The 14,053-nt window shown below is 43.3% G+C and overlaps 1 protein-coding gene across 1 annotated transcript in view; it reads left to right on the plus strand.

Annotated features, from left to right (window-relative positions):
- Window positions 1–14,053, plus strand: part of MRPL18 (mitochondrial ribosomal protein L18) — a 323,272-nt gene that overhangs the window by 246,091 nt on the left and 63,128 nt on the right. The gene's annotated exons all lie outside the window — the stretch shown is intronic.

Raw genomic sequence — 14,053 nt, forward strand, 5'->3', positions numbered from 1 at the left:
CCCGTGCATCCCTGTTCCTTGCTAAAACAGTGAGTTAGCCAACAATAACAGTGTTTGTTTTGTTGCCATCTCAGTAGACATTCTAATAGAGCTAATAGGAAAAAGAAACCTCACCAGAGAAGGGAAAGGTCAGAAGGCTAATAAAATAAATGCAGCTATTGTGCATTCACTTGGCAATTTATAAGGGTGTGTGATTTTCTGTTCTCTTTTTCAGTAGTAAAAGAGTCCACTGACAAATCCAAAAGGAAATTTTAGCTTTCACTCAAGGTTTGTTACTGACATGCACCTCATTGCAGAGACAGGAATTTTAGAGATTTAGGTTTGCACTAGCTACATTCATCCCTCACTTCATTCCTTTGGGGGGTGTTGAGTTTTCCTTCCAATCAGTTCTGGCTGTCCAAAGAGAAGCAATGTCATCCATGAGAAAACGTTGGCCAAAATGGTAACTTTACACCAAGAGCCCTGTATTGTTTCTGAAGGGCACAGCTGTCCAGCTGTTGCCTTTTCTCAGTATAATTACAGCTAGGTCATTCATGGTTGCTTTGTCTTTAAACCCGTGAGTGATCCTCTGCTTATAACCAAACACCTGCTGAAGTGTTTGGCTGGACTGGGGCTTTGAGTCGACAAAACACATTTGGATAAATGGTCTGCTCCCAAGCACACCCCTCACTGTATCAACACCATAGCACTGCTGGATTCAGGGACCCCTCTTCCTGTGTGTCACACACACACACCTGTACACATACACATAATATATCCTGTGTGTCTCAGAGTTGCCATGCATACAGGGGGCTGGAATTTAATCCTCTTAACAGGAGCAAAATCACTACCGTGCTGGAAAAGATGTCTCTTTGGACAAGGGATTAAAGTGCAGTTGCTGCCCCTCTCTGGGGAGGATGCTTCTGCACTCCTCTCCCTTCCAGCAAGGGCCAGGGCTCTGAAGCAGCAACAGCAGCCTGTGGCTGTGAACATGGAGGCACCTTGGGAGGATCTAACCAATACCCCAGTGCTTGCCTTGCACACAGGCAGGATGCATGGCTGAGGCTACATGCCCTCCTCCACTGCCACACCTTGGTTCTCCTCTCATCAGCAGAGAAAGATAGCCATGACTCTGAAGCAAGGCAGCTGTTATAAGGCATCTAAGTACGGGCCACGGTATGAGAAACAGCTGATCAACTAGGGGAAGAAAGTAGCCTGAAAGGCTGCAAAATAAGTTGCAAGTCCACATCTAGAAGTGCTGTTTTGCTCCCGGGAACCAAGGCAGGAGGTCAGCTGCTGTAATGAAACTCTCCCAGGTCTGCAGAAGGATGCACGCAGAATGGAACCTGCCTTTCACCTCAGCCAGCACACTTTTCTGCTCTTACACAGTTGTCAGCTGAAACAGCAGTATCTGCCACTTCACTAACAGCCCAAAGAAAAGGCCTTCTTTAAAAAGCTATCAAACACACAAGAAGGCTGCATCCTGACTTCTTGTACAGCAGGCTGATGCAAGTGAGAATCCAGCCCCAAGCCCTGTGGTGGAAGGAGGGCAGTGTTTTGGTGGGATACACTTCCCTTCCCAGCATACTGAAGAACAAATATTAGAGAAGGAACTCACCACAGTAGAGAAGAAAGAACATCCGTCATGCCAGCCATCCCTGTGCAGCAGTGGAGCTTTTTGTAGGTAGTGCGTTTGTTGTTTTAGGGGGTCCACTTTGGGGCTTTTCACATCACCCATTATTAAAGTTACACCACGATCACAGAAAGCTACTTCTGTACTCTATCTCCCATACATGCTTCATGGGTAACTATATTCTGCCTCAATTTCTCTTAACTTTACTTAATTTCTCTAAAAAAAACAACAGCCTGAGATTCCCCACAGAGTTAATGGATGTTGTGGTAAGTAAACAGGGGATTAAGCACCACTTACGGATGCTTTCATTCTCTGCTCACAGTACAAGGAGAGCTGTAAGTATAAGTCTGACAACCATGCACACAAAGAGATGCTGGGAAAATAAAGCAGGTTCATAGATCAGCTACAAGAAAAATTTCACTTTGGTTGGTGTCCATGTTCATGCAGTTGGTAATGGACCATGTAGGAGATGCCTTTTGGCAGCTCAGTAAAATAAAGCATAGCATGGGAACACAATACTGGCTTGTGAACATCTTAATTAAGTTGTACAGAAAAACCCATTGCTCACCATGTATAACATATCTTCTTGGCATCCTGAGTCAAGACTTTTCTACATTACAAGTACAGCTCTTTAGTTTTCCCATGAGTTTCCTAACCAAACTCCTTATTCTATGGAAAAAAATAAATTATATTATACCATGGTGATTCAGATGGGGATTAGTTATTGCTGTCTCTAAAAGAGAGATCATCTTTTCTTTTGGGGGCTCTCTTGTATCATATAGGATTGGCTCGCCTTGGAAAACCTGGTTGTTCCATACACTTCAGTGCAGAGGCTCAGACTAGCCACAGACATCCTACTAAGCTACAGGGTTACATATATTAGTAAGAGAGAAGCAAGGATTTAACTGAATCTCTCAACTTCTGGAGGGAGGGAGAACTCAGCTTCTCATAGGGGGAAACACAGGAAGAGTAAAGCACATGGTGTGGGAATTGAGAAAGGAAAGAAAATATATTAGATTTACTGGCTTTAAAACATAAAGAGATGCTGTGATTACCCATTTCATATAAATTCCTGCATGAACCAGGCCTTGACATGATTTATTACCTCCAAACAAATACATGGTTAGTTCCTCTACAGCTGTAATTACATGTATCTTCAGAAAAAGAGCACTTACTCGCATGCCAATATAACAGCATTTTACCAGTATCACCCATTCACCTTTTGGGAATACATTCCTATCCCCCTTTCCAGATGCTTTATGCGAATTCCTGTTGCAAAGATACCTTGGACATGACCACTACATTCACTAGGGGACCTCAAAAGAAATATGGGATGTCCCAGATCTCTTTATTACAGAACACATATTGCTATTCAAACTTGTTCTAAGTCAACATCCCTTGGAGGAAGAACTGTCTCAGGTTTTTCTACAGGCTCTCATTACCACAGCAATATTTATGGCTGTGCCTTGGGGGAGCAAGCAGACAGCTTAGTCTGTCCCACGCACAACCAGCAGTCCCTGGGCCCTGCTTATACAGTGTTCTCTTAATACAAACTTCATCTTAGGCCAGGGGTTCAGCCAATGACCTTCTAGACACCTCCACAGCCCCAGCAGCAATTGTTTGGACAGAATTCTAGGCCATTTCTTAACCTTAATCTGTTAAATGGTACTGAAAGAAGAGCACACAGCCCATGTGCTCACAGCTGTTCTAACCCAGCATTATCAATCAGACATTCACAGGCCATCATCAGGCTGGATGGGGTCCCCCAAGGGCTCTATCAGTTCCTAATGAAAAAATACAGAACACTTCTCAAGATACTCAAGCTTTCTCCAAATACATACAAATCTGCTGTGTTACCAGAAAGAAGCAGAAGCAGCATTGCTTGTGTCCCTTCTGAAGTATATCAATATCAAGGAAATCGCAACTGAAATTTCCCAAAGGACTTGTGAAGAAGGAAAGTTTCATGTTCTGGGGACACAGGGTAAGACCAGCAGTCAGGACCTTATGGGCTTCTCCATCTTTAGAGAATTGTTGAGACTTGCTTGATAAAGAGATCACTGAAATGCAGCTGACTTCTTAGCCCATGACACCCCCAAGATAAGGGTACTTGTTCAGAATTTAGACCTCTACATACTGACATCCCAAATTCACCTGCTCCCAGAACTCACTTTTTATCGAAAGATTCACTAACTTTAGGAAGTTTTCAGCTGAACCTGAGCCAGTTTAACTTTTTAATTGCAATACCTTGCTTGAATTAGTTCCAAACCAAATTAAGTTTATTAATCATTCATCATAAGTGGGACCCACACGAAGCTTGAAGATCAAAACCAAGTTCAGAAAACAAAAAGGAAAACAATCACCTGTGTCCCAGCGAACACAAACGTTTTGCACAGGAAAGATAACATACAAATCAATCATTTTAAATGCAGAATGTGCTGTTCAGGGCAATTTTCTCATTGTTTTCCACATATTGCCATTTCCCCAAAAGTACCACAAGATTATTTGCCAGCCGTATCAAGCACTGTACTATGTTGCAATACTTCATCCTACCGGGAAGGACACAGACTTCTACAGTCAATTTTGTTTGGCCACCTTGAATGACGGATGAAGCACAGTATTGTGAAATGCCTCATGTCCAAACAGACCAGAGCATCCCTTTGGCTAACAAAGAAGATTAAGTGGGTTTTTATTTGGTCCCACTAAAAAGGACAGTGCCAGTTAAAGGCATATGAATGGCAGAAAATAGCAGGAAACAGTCCACAGAAAGGTTATAGGAAAGTGGTAGATCTGCCTAAGTTCCTACCAGAGCAATGTAAGGCTGGACTCCAACAAGAATGAAATGAAAGCAGGTCACTTAGTGTGACAGCTCTGGCTTTTTTCATGTATTTGAGCTAACAGTGTACCATAAAGAATAGTAGTGACTTCTTAAAGAAAAAGATGAAGAAGACTTTTTGTTCTAAACCCAAATTTTAAAGTTGCACAGCATTATCTGAACAGTTTTAGAGAGCACAAGAAGCAGGTAGAGGTTACCACTGCCAGTTATCTCTTTCTCCATGTGGCAAAGAAAGTGCCATAAAATGGATTATTTTGTTCATATGAAAATGAATACCTGCTGGAAGTGCCCTTCTCTGGCTACATAGATCATGTCTTCACAGACAGCTGTCTGCCAGGTTCATCCAGCTGCCTGCTCCACCCAAGTCATGATGAACTAGGGTGTGCAACTGCTGTCTATCAGGAAAGGTGGATGTTTGAATCTGGACTGTCTGTACATCAAACAATAAACTTCACAGGCAGTTACAGGTCCTTCTGGGAGCATTTTCTTTAGTGAGAAGCAGCAACTACCTCTAGAAGAGGCGAGGGTCCATACATACATTAATGACTCTTAGTTTAACGTTAGTTCAAGTTGAGTGAAGGTTACTTACTGTGGCAATTCCAGGAAACGCAAACAAAAAGGATATTGTTTGGTCTAGGTGAGGCCCTTCTTTCATTTGATGCATTTTTCTTAAAGATTAATGCTAGCAGGGCTGGGTAATTCTTGATAATCCTTGACTACAAGCTGAGAACTTGACAGATGGGGTCAGTGGAGATGATGAGGGGTTTTTTTGGTGAATGGTGGTGATACCAACTCCTGTGGGCAGATCTGATTCTCCACCAAAAAAATACTGCAAAATATACAATAGCCAAATAAGTGGCTTTCTATAAGCAACAGTTGTACACCTTTTCTGATTCCTTGGGTTGTTTTCAGAAAGTTTTTCAAGTTTCTGACATTGCCAAGAGTAGTTTACAAATGACTACTAAAGGCAAAACAGAGGCGCTCTCCTCATTCTCCCTTTTCCACTGCATTTGTTCTTCTGGTCAAGGTGAAGGGTAAAACCTGATCATTTCTCCAGAGAAGCTGAGGTTGTGTTACTAAAAAAGAATGTGATTATCCCATTTTTCAGCCTACAGTTGGTTTTGGTTTGTTTTTTCCCTCAAAATAAAACCTATACAAAACTGGTGCTGCGACTTGTAAGTAATTCTTTCCTTTTGATCTGCACTTGGACAGGTAACTCTCTTTTTCTTCTCTTTCATTTATTTTTCATGTTGCTGATTCCTCCTTGGTGCTATATTTAATTTTGTGCTATATTTAATTTTGTGCTCATTAACACAAGCCAAATGTCTCTGCCAACTGCCACCAAGACAGTCTTTCTGACTTGAGATGAACAAATTCATTGTGAACTCCTCTGAAATGTAAACCCCACTCCACAGCCTAATAACTGTAGAAGATGAAGTCTAAATATGATCGTGATGAAAATCAGTAAATCACTTGTTTAGCTGCCGTTACATGTTCTCTGACTCAGTCACCAAATTTATTTCATTCCTGTTTCCCTTTTAAGCCAACAGAAAATAGTTTCATGGAGCTGCAAAATGCTTTGGGCAAGACTGAGGAAGCAAATAACCTATTTACTGAATACAGGGTGTTGACTGATTCAGAATGTCTTGCCAGTTCATCCAAAGCCACCAAATGCTTAGAGCTAGAAAGAGGATGTGGGGCTCAGTTAATGGGATAACACAAAATATTTTTCCTGAACTTTGGTTCAGAGATTAACAGCAAACCTTCATTTTTTACACATTCATAGTGTAGGACTAGCATTTCACCTCTATGATACATCTGGGTAACTGCAAGAAGCTCTAGTGGTGAAACGATGTAGGAACCATATACATATACAGCCACTTGGATTAACGTGGCATCACTTCCATGTAAACAAGGTCTAATGGTGGACAACTTCTGTCCTCTCAACTCATTGTCAGCTATGCTCTGCCACAAGGGGCGAGTTCCTCTCCAGTGCTCAGCCGTAGTGGAGAATCAAAGCATAGAAGCCACATGAGCAGAGATTGCACAGCCTCTCGAATCTGGCAGCCAGATGTTAGTTTGCAAGAGTGAGCACAACCAGATGGCCTTTCTGAGGTTTTTTCTCTGAGCACCCAGAAGAAGTTAACAGAATGACACACACAGATAAGCTCATGATCACATTCTCTTATTTAGACACATACACATCTTAGCCCCTTCAAAACTGTAATCCCTAAGGATCCATAATTAGGCAGCATGGCTAGAATTTTCAGATGTCAGGTCCAGCTCACACTCCGTAAGAAACTCCAAGTGAGCAACTGCCAGACTAAGGCTTCTCCATACTGCTGTCTTGATGCCAGGATGAGCCCATTGGTGCAGCCCAGAGTTCCCTCTACAGCTGGTTCCAAGCACACACTAGGGTGCAGCACATGGGGACAAGTTCTCAGCTCTTCCTGGACAGATTTGCTCTTTTCTACCCATGCAAAACTGCCGTTCAGTTGAACTCTCTGGGATCCGGAACAACAAATACAGCAGAAAGATCATTGCACTTTGTAACACACTGGCTGTTAATGCAGAGGGCTCAAAGGGAAGAGGGCTTTGATGGGATAGTCCTACATGCTGACAAGAGCTAGCTCCTTGGATACTTCTCTGAGGCCACAGAAACATGCTGTTTTCTAGTGAAGCTGACATCAGAGATCACTGAAGACAAATCTGGGCAGGTCAGTCCAGAACCAGTGGATGCAGATGTTACTTTCAAGGACCAGTTTCAGGGCTGAACCCTCATCACCATCTCAGTGTCTATGCCAGACAGCCACATCTGGAACAAAAACATTTAGTTCCATTTAATATCCTGTGCTTTCTCCTATACAAAACATGGGTTTGACACAATGTGTTGCACAGTCCCACACCAGCTGGAGAAGATGCATTTTGGACAGCAATGAATATAAGCAGATGACAACAACCACCACTTAACTGCTATGACTTATGTTTAAGATAAAACAAAATTCAGGAACTACTCCAATTCCCAGACAGATAATACCGAAAAACAGCAGTCCTGGCTCTGAACTGTTTTTAACTGACCTGGATCTCATGAATGTGAAAGAAAAACTCCCACTGGAGATTCTGACCCTCAGACAGACTAATTCCAGTTGATCCCATTTCATTTAGTTATGCAAACAAGCACAAGCCCTGGACTTAAGTTCTTACAAATAATATTCCTCCATCCCCCAAAAAATCCAGGTGAAAGTTTTAGTTTAGTGGTCCTTATTCTTTCATAAGAAAAATAAACAAGCAGGAATTCATGAGCATTTCTTCCCTGTAAATATCAGTAGAGCTCATTGTCATTAAACCCAAGGTCTTTTGAAATGGTCTGAAATCGTAAGTAGAGGTGGGGGAGCCCAGCTGGAAGAAAAGGGTAAACTCACTCTGACACAAGTTCCTCTCAGCATCTTGGGAAATTAACTCAAGCACTCCAAGGACCCAAGAATCAAGCTCTCCTGGCAGGCTGGCCAGGTTTACGTGCATCTTCTATGGGAGGGAGAAGTCAAAGTCAGCCCAGTGATGCACCCTCTGAAAGCCTGCATTTCCCCTCTGCCCTACAGCCCCTTAACACAACTTTGTTTGAGAGCTAAGAGTGGCTGGAAATACCCCAGTGAAGCATTTAGCCAGAAGACAGATACATAGATACACGGAGATGCAGAAAGGGAGAGCTTTCCCAAACACCACCTCAGTGAACCCTAAATGCTCTGTTCAAAACAGCTCCGCCTGAAATGACCTCTGGAGAAGCCGGAGGCTTGGAGCCCACGAGAGCTGCCCCGATAGACAGGAACACCAGACTTCCCCAGCAGCTGCAGGGTCTGGGGAGCTTCTAGATTCCTGGAAACACTGACAGGTTTTCAGTTCTGGCCAGCTGTGACCACAGCCAAGTTTCAGAATTCCTGCAATCTGGAAGCCCTTGCTTTAAGCTACCTCAGGTCTGAATTTCTAGAGGCATAACAGGGTTTGCAATGTCACCCATTCCCATCCAGTTCCAATACTGAAATGGTACAAACTAGGCCTTCGCAGAACAGTGAGATGTCATGCAAATGTCATGACCTTTTAATTAACAGATGCTCTCTCTTTACTCTCTGGTTTGCAGACCTCTATTGTGCCAGTGATGATTTTCATAGTAAAAGTGTGAAAACTTATAACCTTCTCTTAAAAAAACAAGGGAAAACTGAAATGCCTGTGCAGTAGTCTTCTGATACTGCCAGTGATGCAAAACTAATGGACAAAAAAAGCTGAATTGCCATGCCATGCTACTTGCTTCTAGATCTGACCTAGAGCTATAACTCTAATGGCAGCAACATAAAGGGGAAGCCCTCTAAGACGCATACAGCTACAAGGAACAGAAGAACTGCAGAGCTCCCGCTGAAGGAGATGGCCCTTAATAAGAGACCTCAGCAGAAGCAGGAAGAAGCCAGGGAAGTAGAGACTTGGTTTCCCCCCTAGAAAGAAGGTGACAAAACCAAGAAAGCCCTAAGGAATTGTATTCCAGCTGAAGATAGACCTGCACTCTTAAAAGTTTGTATCTTCCCTAGCAGGGTAAAATTCCCTCAGAGGAAGCCGCCAGCGTGTCTGCAAATACCCAGTGCAGTAACCAGCAACTTTTGCATGTTTCCCCAGAGCTTTGGAGAAACTATTACTTTCTGAAAACTCTCCTTTGTTCTGCAAATTTAAGTTCATCAGGAGCCCGCAGCTATGAAACTGCCAATCATGTCACATAGTTCTGGCACAAACACTTCCCAAGTGTAGGGAGAGAGTTCTCTGCTTTCTAGGGATGTACATCAACCCAGACAAATACTTAAAACCAGTGCCATGGGATATGTCTGTCAGAGAGCTGCTCCCATGGTGTCACAAGGCTATGTGGGTCCACCACCAGCTCTGGCAGGTCCAGGCAGCATGCTTGCTAACTTGCTTGTGTGCTAATCAGTCTATTCACCTCCCCAGGTGAGAAAATCCAGTGAAAACCTGGAGTTTCTCTGGAGCAGCAAGAGCCCTGTGAAGCAGTGCAGTAGTAACTGCAAACCTCCATGCCTCAGGTAGCTGGCTGTGTATTCTCTGCAGTCTTGGCTTAATTATAGCAACGTAACAGACTTTGTCCCTCGCAGTTAAAACTCTGGTCTCTCAGCTTGAAAGCCCATTCAGGATGTCATGGGCACTGCATGTCCCTATACAGACACCATTAGAGCCTAAGAGGTGGCAAGTGGGAGCCCCAGGAGCATCTTCATTATAATTAGGGTTATTCCTCTAGGCACTACATGCCTGGCTAACATAGCAAAACTTGTTTTTGACTGTATGTATTAAAATTGGTACAAATTGGAACACAAGAGGTTCCACTTAAACCTGAGAAGAAACTTCTTCTCAGTGAGGGTGACGGAACACTGGAACAGGCTGCCCAGGGAGGTTGTGGAATCTCCTTCTTTGGAGACGTTCAAGACCCGCCTGGACACGTTCCTGTGTAACCTTATCTAGGTGTTCCTGCTCCGGCAGGGGGATTGGACTAGATGATCTTTTGAGGTCCCTTCCAATCTCTAACATACTGTGATACTCTGAAATGCCTTGTCTTCTCCACAGCAGGATCGCCTCCTCCCAGTATATGGTTTACTGACAGGGGTTATCTTTATTATTTGCTAAGTGGAATCCCAGACATCTCCCCTCCTGTGCAGTGAGAACACGCAAACTGCTTAACCTGAGTCCTGGAAACCCAGCTGGGAAGCCCCGCTGACAGCACAGTAAAGCAGATAACCACCCCCACCTAGTGGGAAACCCACAGCTCCTGTTCTCTCGACAGGCGCAGCTTCAGCTCTGCCGTCAAATACGGACCTCCAAAGCAGCTTTGCTTTGTGAATCAAGGGGGTAATAACGGCTGTAGTGATATTTGAGGGCATTACTTTCAGTCACTGGGCAGAGCCCATTTTAAGGAAGAGGCAGGATAAGCCTACTAAGTCACCAGCATTTTATCCACTCAGTATTAGACCTGACTGCAAACCCAGCTCTCTTGGTTTATACTAGTGCAATTATTAACTTCTGCAAGGTCAGTGCAATAGGCATGTTAGGGTAAAATGTTGCTATGCCCTTCTGCTATGTCGCTACACTAGAGATATGAATTCTTGAATGTGAAACAAGGTCAGCCTTCTGTAACGAAGGAGGGTTTAACACATCTAGAAGAGCCTACCAGCTCACAAGCCGAATCACTGACAGTATTTTTGGAGACAGTTTAGGGTTTGCTACTTTGAAAAAAAAATAAATACATGCCCTAGATAAAGGTGGAAAATAATTGTGAGGTGGAAAGAGGAGGCAGGAGGAAAAACGCTCCTTTGATGCATTTCCATTTCTTACTGCCCAGTCTTCACTCCAGAGTTCCAGCAGCAGGGTGAAGGCACCATCCTCTGGCTCACTGGGACTGGCCACAGCATTGGTCCCACTGCATGCCTTATGCAGGGACAACACGAGCTCCATTTGGCCAGCCTTAAATCACATCAATCTTTTCTAGCACAGAACGAGACACACATGCTTTGTGATTCGTACTAGCCTTCATACATTTTCACATGTCAAGAGGAAAAAAACCCAAACCCGCATGTGTGCACTTGCATGTTGCAGCAGCATATTGTCCTTTGAGACCTGATTGTAGCCATTTCTAAGAAGTTCAGCCACTAAAACCTGTTTGCAGTCTGCAAACCAAAGCTTCTAAGTGCAGCAGTTTGCCACCTTGTAAGTATTGCTTATGGGTTCACCCTGATAGATTTTGTTCTTCTGAGTTGCAATACATAAACATAGAATCAACTGGAGTGGAAAAGACCTTTAAGATCAAAGCCAATCATTACTACAAGTCTACCATTAAACCATGTCATTGATGGCCTCATCTAAGTTTTTGAACACTTCCAGGGACTTCCAGTAATTCCACCACTTCCCTGGACAGCCTGTTCCAATGCCTGACTATCCTTTCAGTGAAGATATGTTTCCTGATACCCGGTCTAAACCTTCACTGGTGCAGATTGAGACCGTTTCATTTTGCCCTATCACTTGTTACTTGGAAGCAGAAACCAGCCACCTCCTCTCTCCTTCCTCCCTTCAGGTAGTTGTAGAGAGCAGTAAGATTCCCCCCTGAGCCTCCCCTTCTCCAGACTAAACCCTAGTTCCCTCAGCCTTTCCTAAGAGTCGTGCTCTAGGCCCAAGTCTTGTGAGGAACAGCATTCCAAGAGGATTTGGGTTAGGTACTGCACTTTGCTCCCCTCCTGAAAATTACTCCAAGTTGTTGTTTTAACATCCTGTAGCCTACAAATTAACTGTGTACACATACCCAGCAGCTTCACAAGCCACATATCTAGGCAAGGACTGACAAAAGCTAGGCTGAGGGGGACAATGCAATTCTGTTGCAGCTCTTCTGTTTGGCCCAAGGTCAAAGCCCATTTCAGCAAGAACTGAAGTTAGAAAGCTCACTGGTCAGTCCTGTCTTGCTGATCAAACCTGCAAGTAATTTCATGCTCATTGAAAAGAGACACGCCACACAGTGCAGGCTGGGGACAGCTTTACATACACAGCTACTTTTACCTTGAGGATTAGCGAGCTCTAGGTAGAACGAACCATTAGAAGTTTAGGTTTTGAATCAGGGTCTTGGATTTGTCCATTCAGGCAGGGCATTTGAGACTGGCTGTAACAATTTACCTCCCCGTTTCTCAGTTCCTGTAGGGAGAGACACACCTCCACAGCAATCTCTGTAACACGAAGCACCAGTTCTGAACAGCAACAGCCATTCCAAGCTTGCTGCCTAACAGAGATTAGTAAGAGACTCCTGCATGTTCACTGCCCAGGCAGTCAACAGCTTTGCTAGCTAAATTGCTAGCTAAAATCCAGCTCCTGGTGTCACAAGAACCATTAGGACTCCTTAGAGATTTCACAGAGGTTTGGAGTTAAGACAGATTAACCAAGCCTACCCTTCAAATGAGCCACACAACCAATTTTTGTTGGTCCTTTATAATTGTACACCAGAACAAGCATTAAATCATTTTCATTGCTTCAGTGTTCCTACTATTTACATTTAACACTTAGTAAATTTTAATCTTCCTGTTCCACAATCGTTCCTGTTTGTATATACCTGTGGACTCCCTACATTCAGACTTAAAGACAGGATACAGGGCAGCAGGACTGAGGCCCTAATGCCTCAGCAAGCGCTGATGCTGCTTGAGGAGCTCTCCATGATTTATGTCCTCACTGCCCAGAGTTAACTCACACTTCCTCCGTAGCTTAAGCACTGCCTTCCAGAGCATCACTGCACGGACATCTTTATCTCTCTGTTCTGTAAGAGCACACAGTACCAAGAAGATGCCCGACATACATTATTACTGCACTCACCCAGCATTCACTCATTATGAGAGGGAACACTCCACTGGGGTTTTTTGATCTTTATTTAACCGTATCATATAGTCTTGAATAAGAAATTAAAAAAAAAAAAAAAGCCACAAAAACCTCCTTGCTTCCTTCATCTTCAGGCAGACTCCATGACTCTCCCTAATAATCAACAATATTAATCAACTCTGTAACTAATATTAAGTCCTCAAAAAGGATTTGCCTCAATAGTCTTGCAGCAGGAATACGTCAGGCTGCACAAGGTATTTTGCATTAATTAAAGCATTCTGAAATGCTTAGAAGGAAACACTCAAGGACAGAGGATGGGAACATCAAGTTTGAATGATGTGTTTCAAAACAAACCCATCACGCCAGTAAATAATTACACCAAAGATTTTTGGGTTTAATTGCCACCTAGGAAATACAATTCTGCCAGAAGCCTCTATTGGGGAAAAAGAAAATCTATGTGATTTTCCCATGGCTTCCTTTCTAGGAAGAAAAGCTACACATAACTTGTGGCAGAGCTTTCATTCACCAGCAGACAGGAAGAATATGGACCCTTCAGGACCCTTCAAAAGCTGCCAGTACTGGTTACCAATAGACTTTACTTTTTTCACCACTGCTCTCACACTCTGAGAGGCAAAGCAAGGGTATGATGACATAAGATTTAAACAAGATTACAAAGCAATCCAGACTTAAGCAGAAGCTCAGGCTGCCCTAGAACTAGGCCTACAGAAAAAGTATTTCATGGTAGAAAAAATAAAAGCCACTTTAAATATGAAATAAGCCATGTTTGCACAACTCACTCATTCACAAGGTGCATCTCACCAGCCACAGCTCTGGATAGTGACTAAACACTGCTCCTATGGTGGTGGTAGTTGCTCTCCCTGCATCTGCTAATGAAAGACATTTTTTCTTTATAGACACTTCTCCCCTTAATCTTGTTACTTCATAAGAGCAGCCTAGCAGTACGGTACTGTAAGCCTATTCCTTGTTTCCCTGAGAATCCATCCTGAACTTAAAGAAGCATACTGAGAAAGCTGAGAGAAAACTCACAAGGCACTATGCATGCCTGCAGCATCCAGCCAGAAATGCTTGCAACAAAATTAGTAAAAAAAGCCCTACCAAAAACCAAAACACGTAACTTCTTTTTCAAGATCTTTCAGGCACACTCTTTTACACCACAGAATAGTTCATTCCCACCTCAAGCTTAAGTTTGTTAT

Source organism: Neopsephotus bourkii, unplaced genomic scaffold (assembly GCF_033783945.1).
Source record: "Neopsephotus bourkii isolate Nb327-2 ecotype Australia unplaced genomic scaffold, CSIRO-AGI_Nbou_v1 NB_1767, whole genome shotgun sequence".
Lineage (NCBI taxonomy): Eukaryota > Metazoa > Chordata > Aves > Psittaciformes > Psittacidae > Neopsephotus > Neopsephotus bourkii.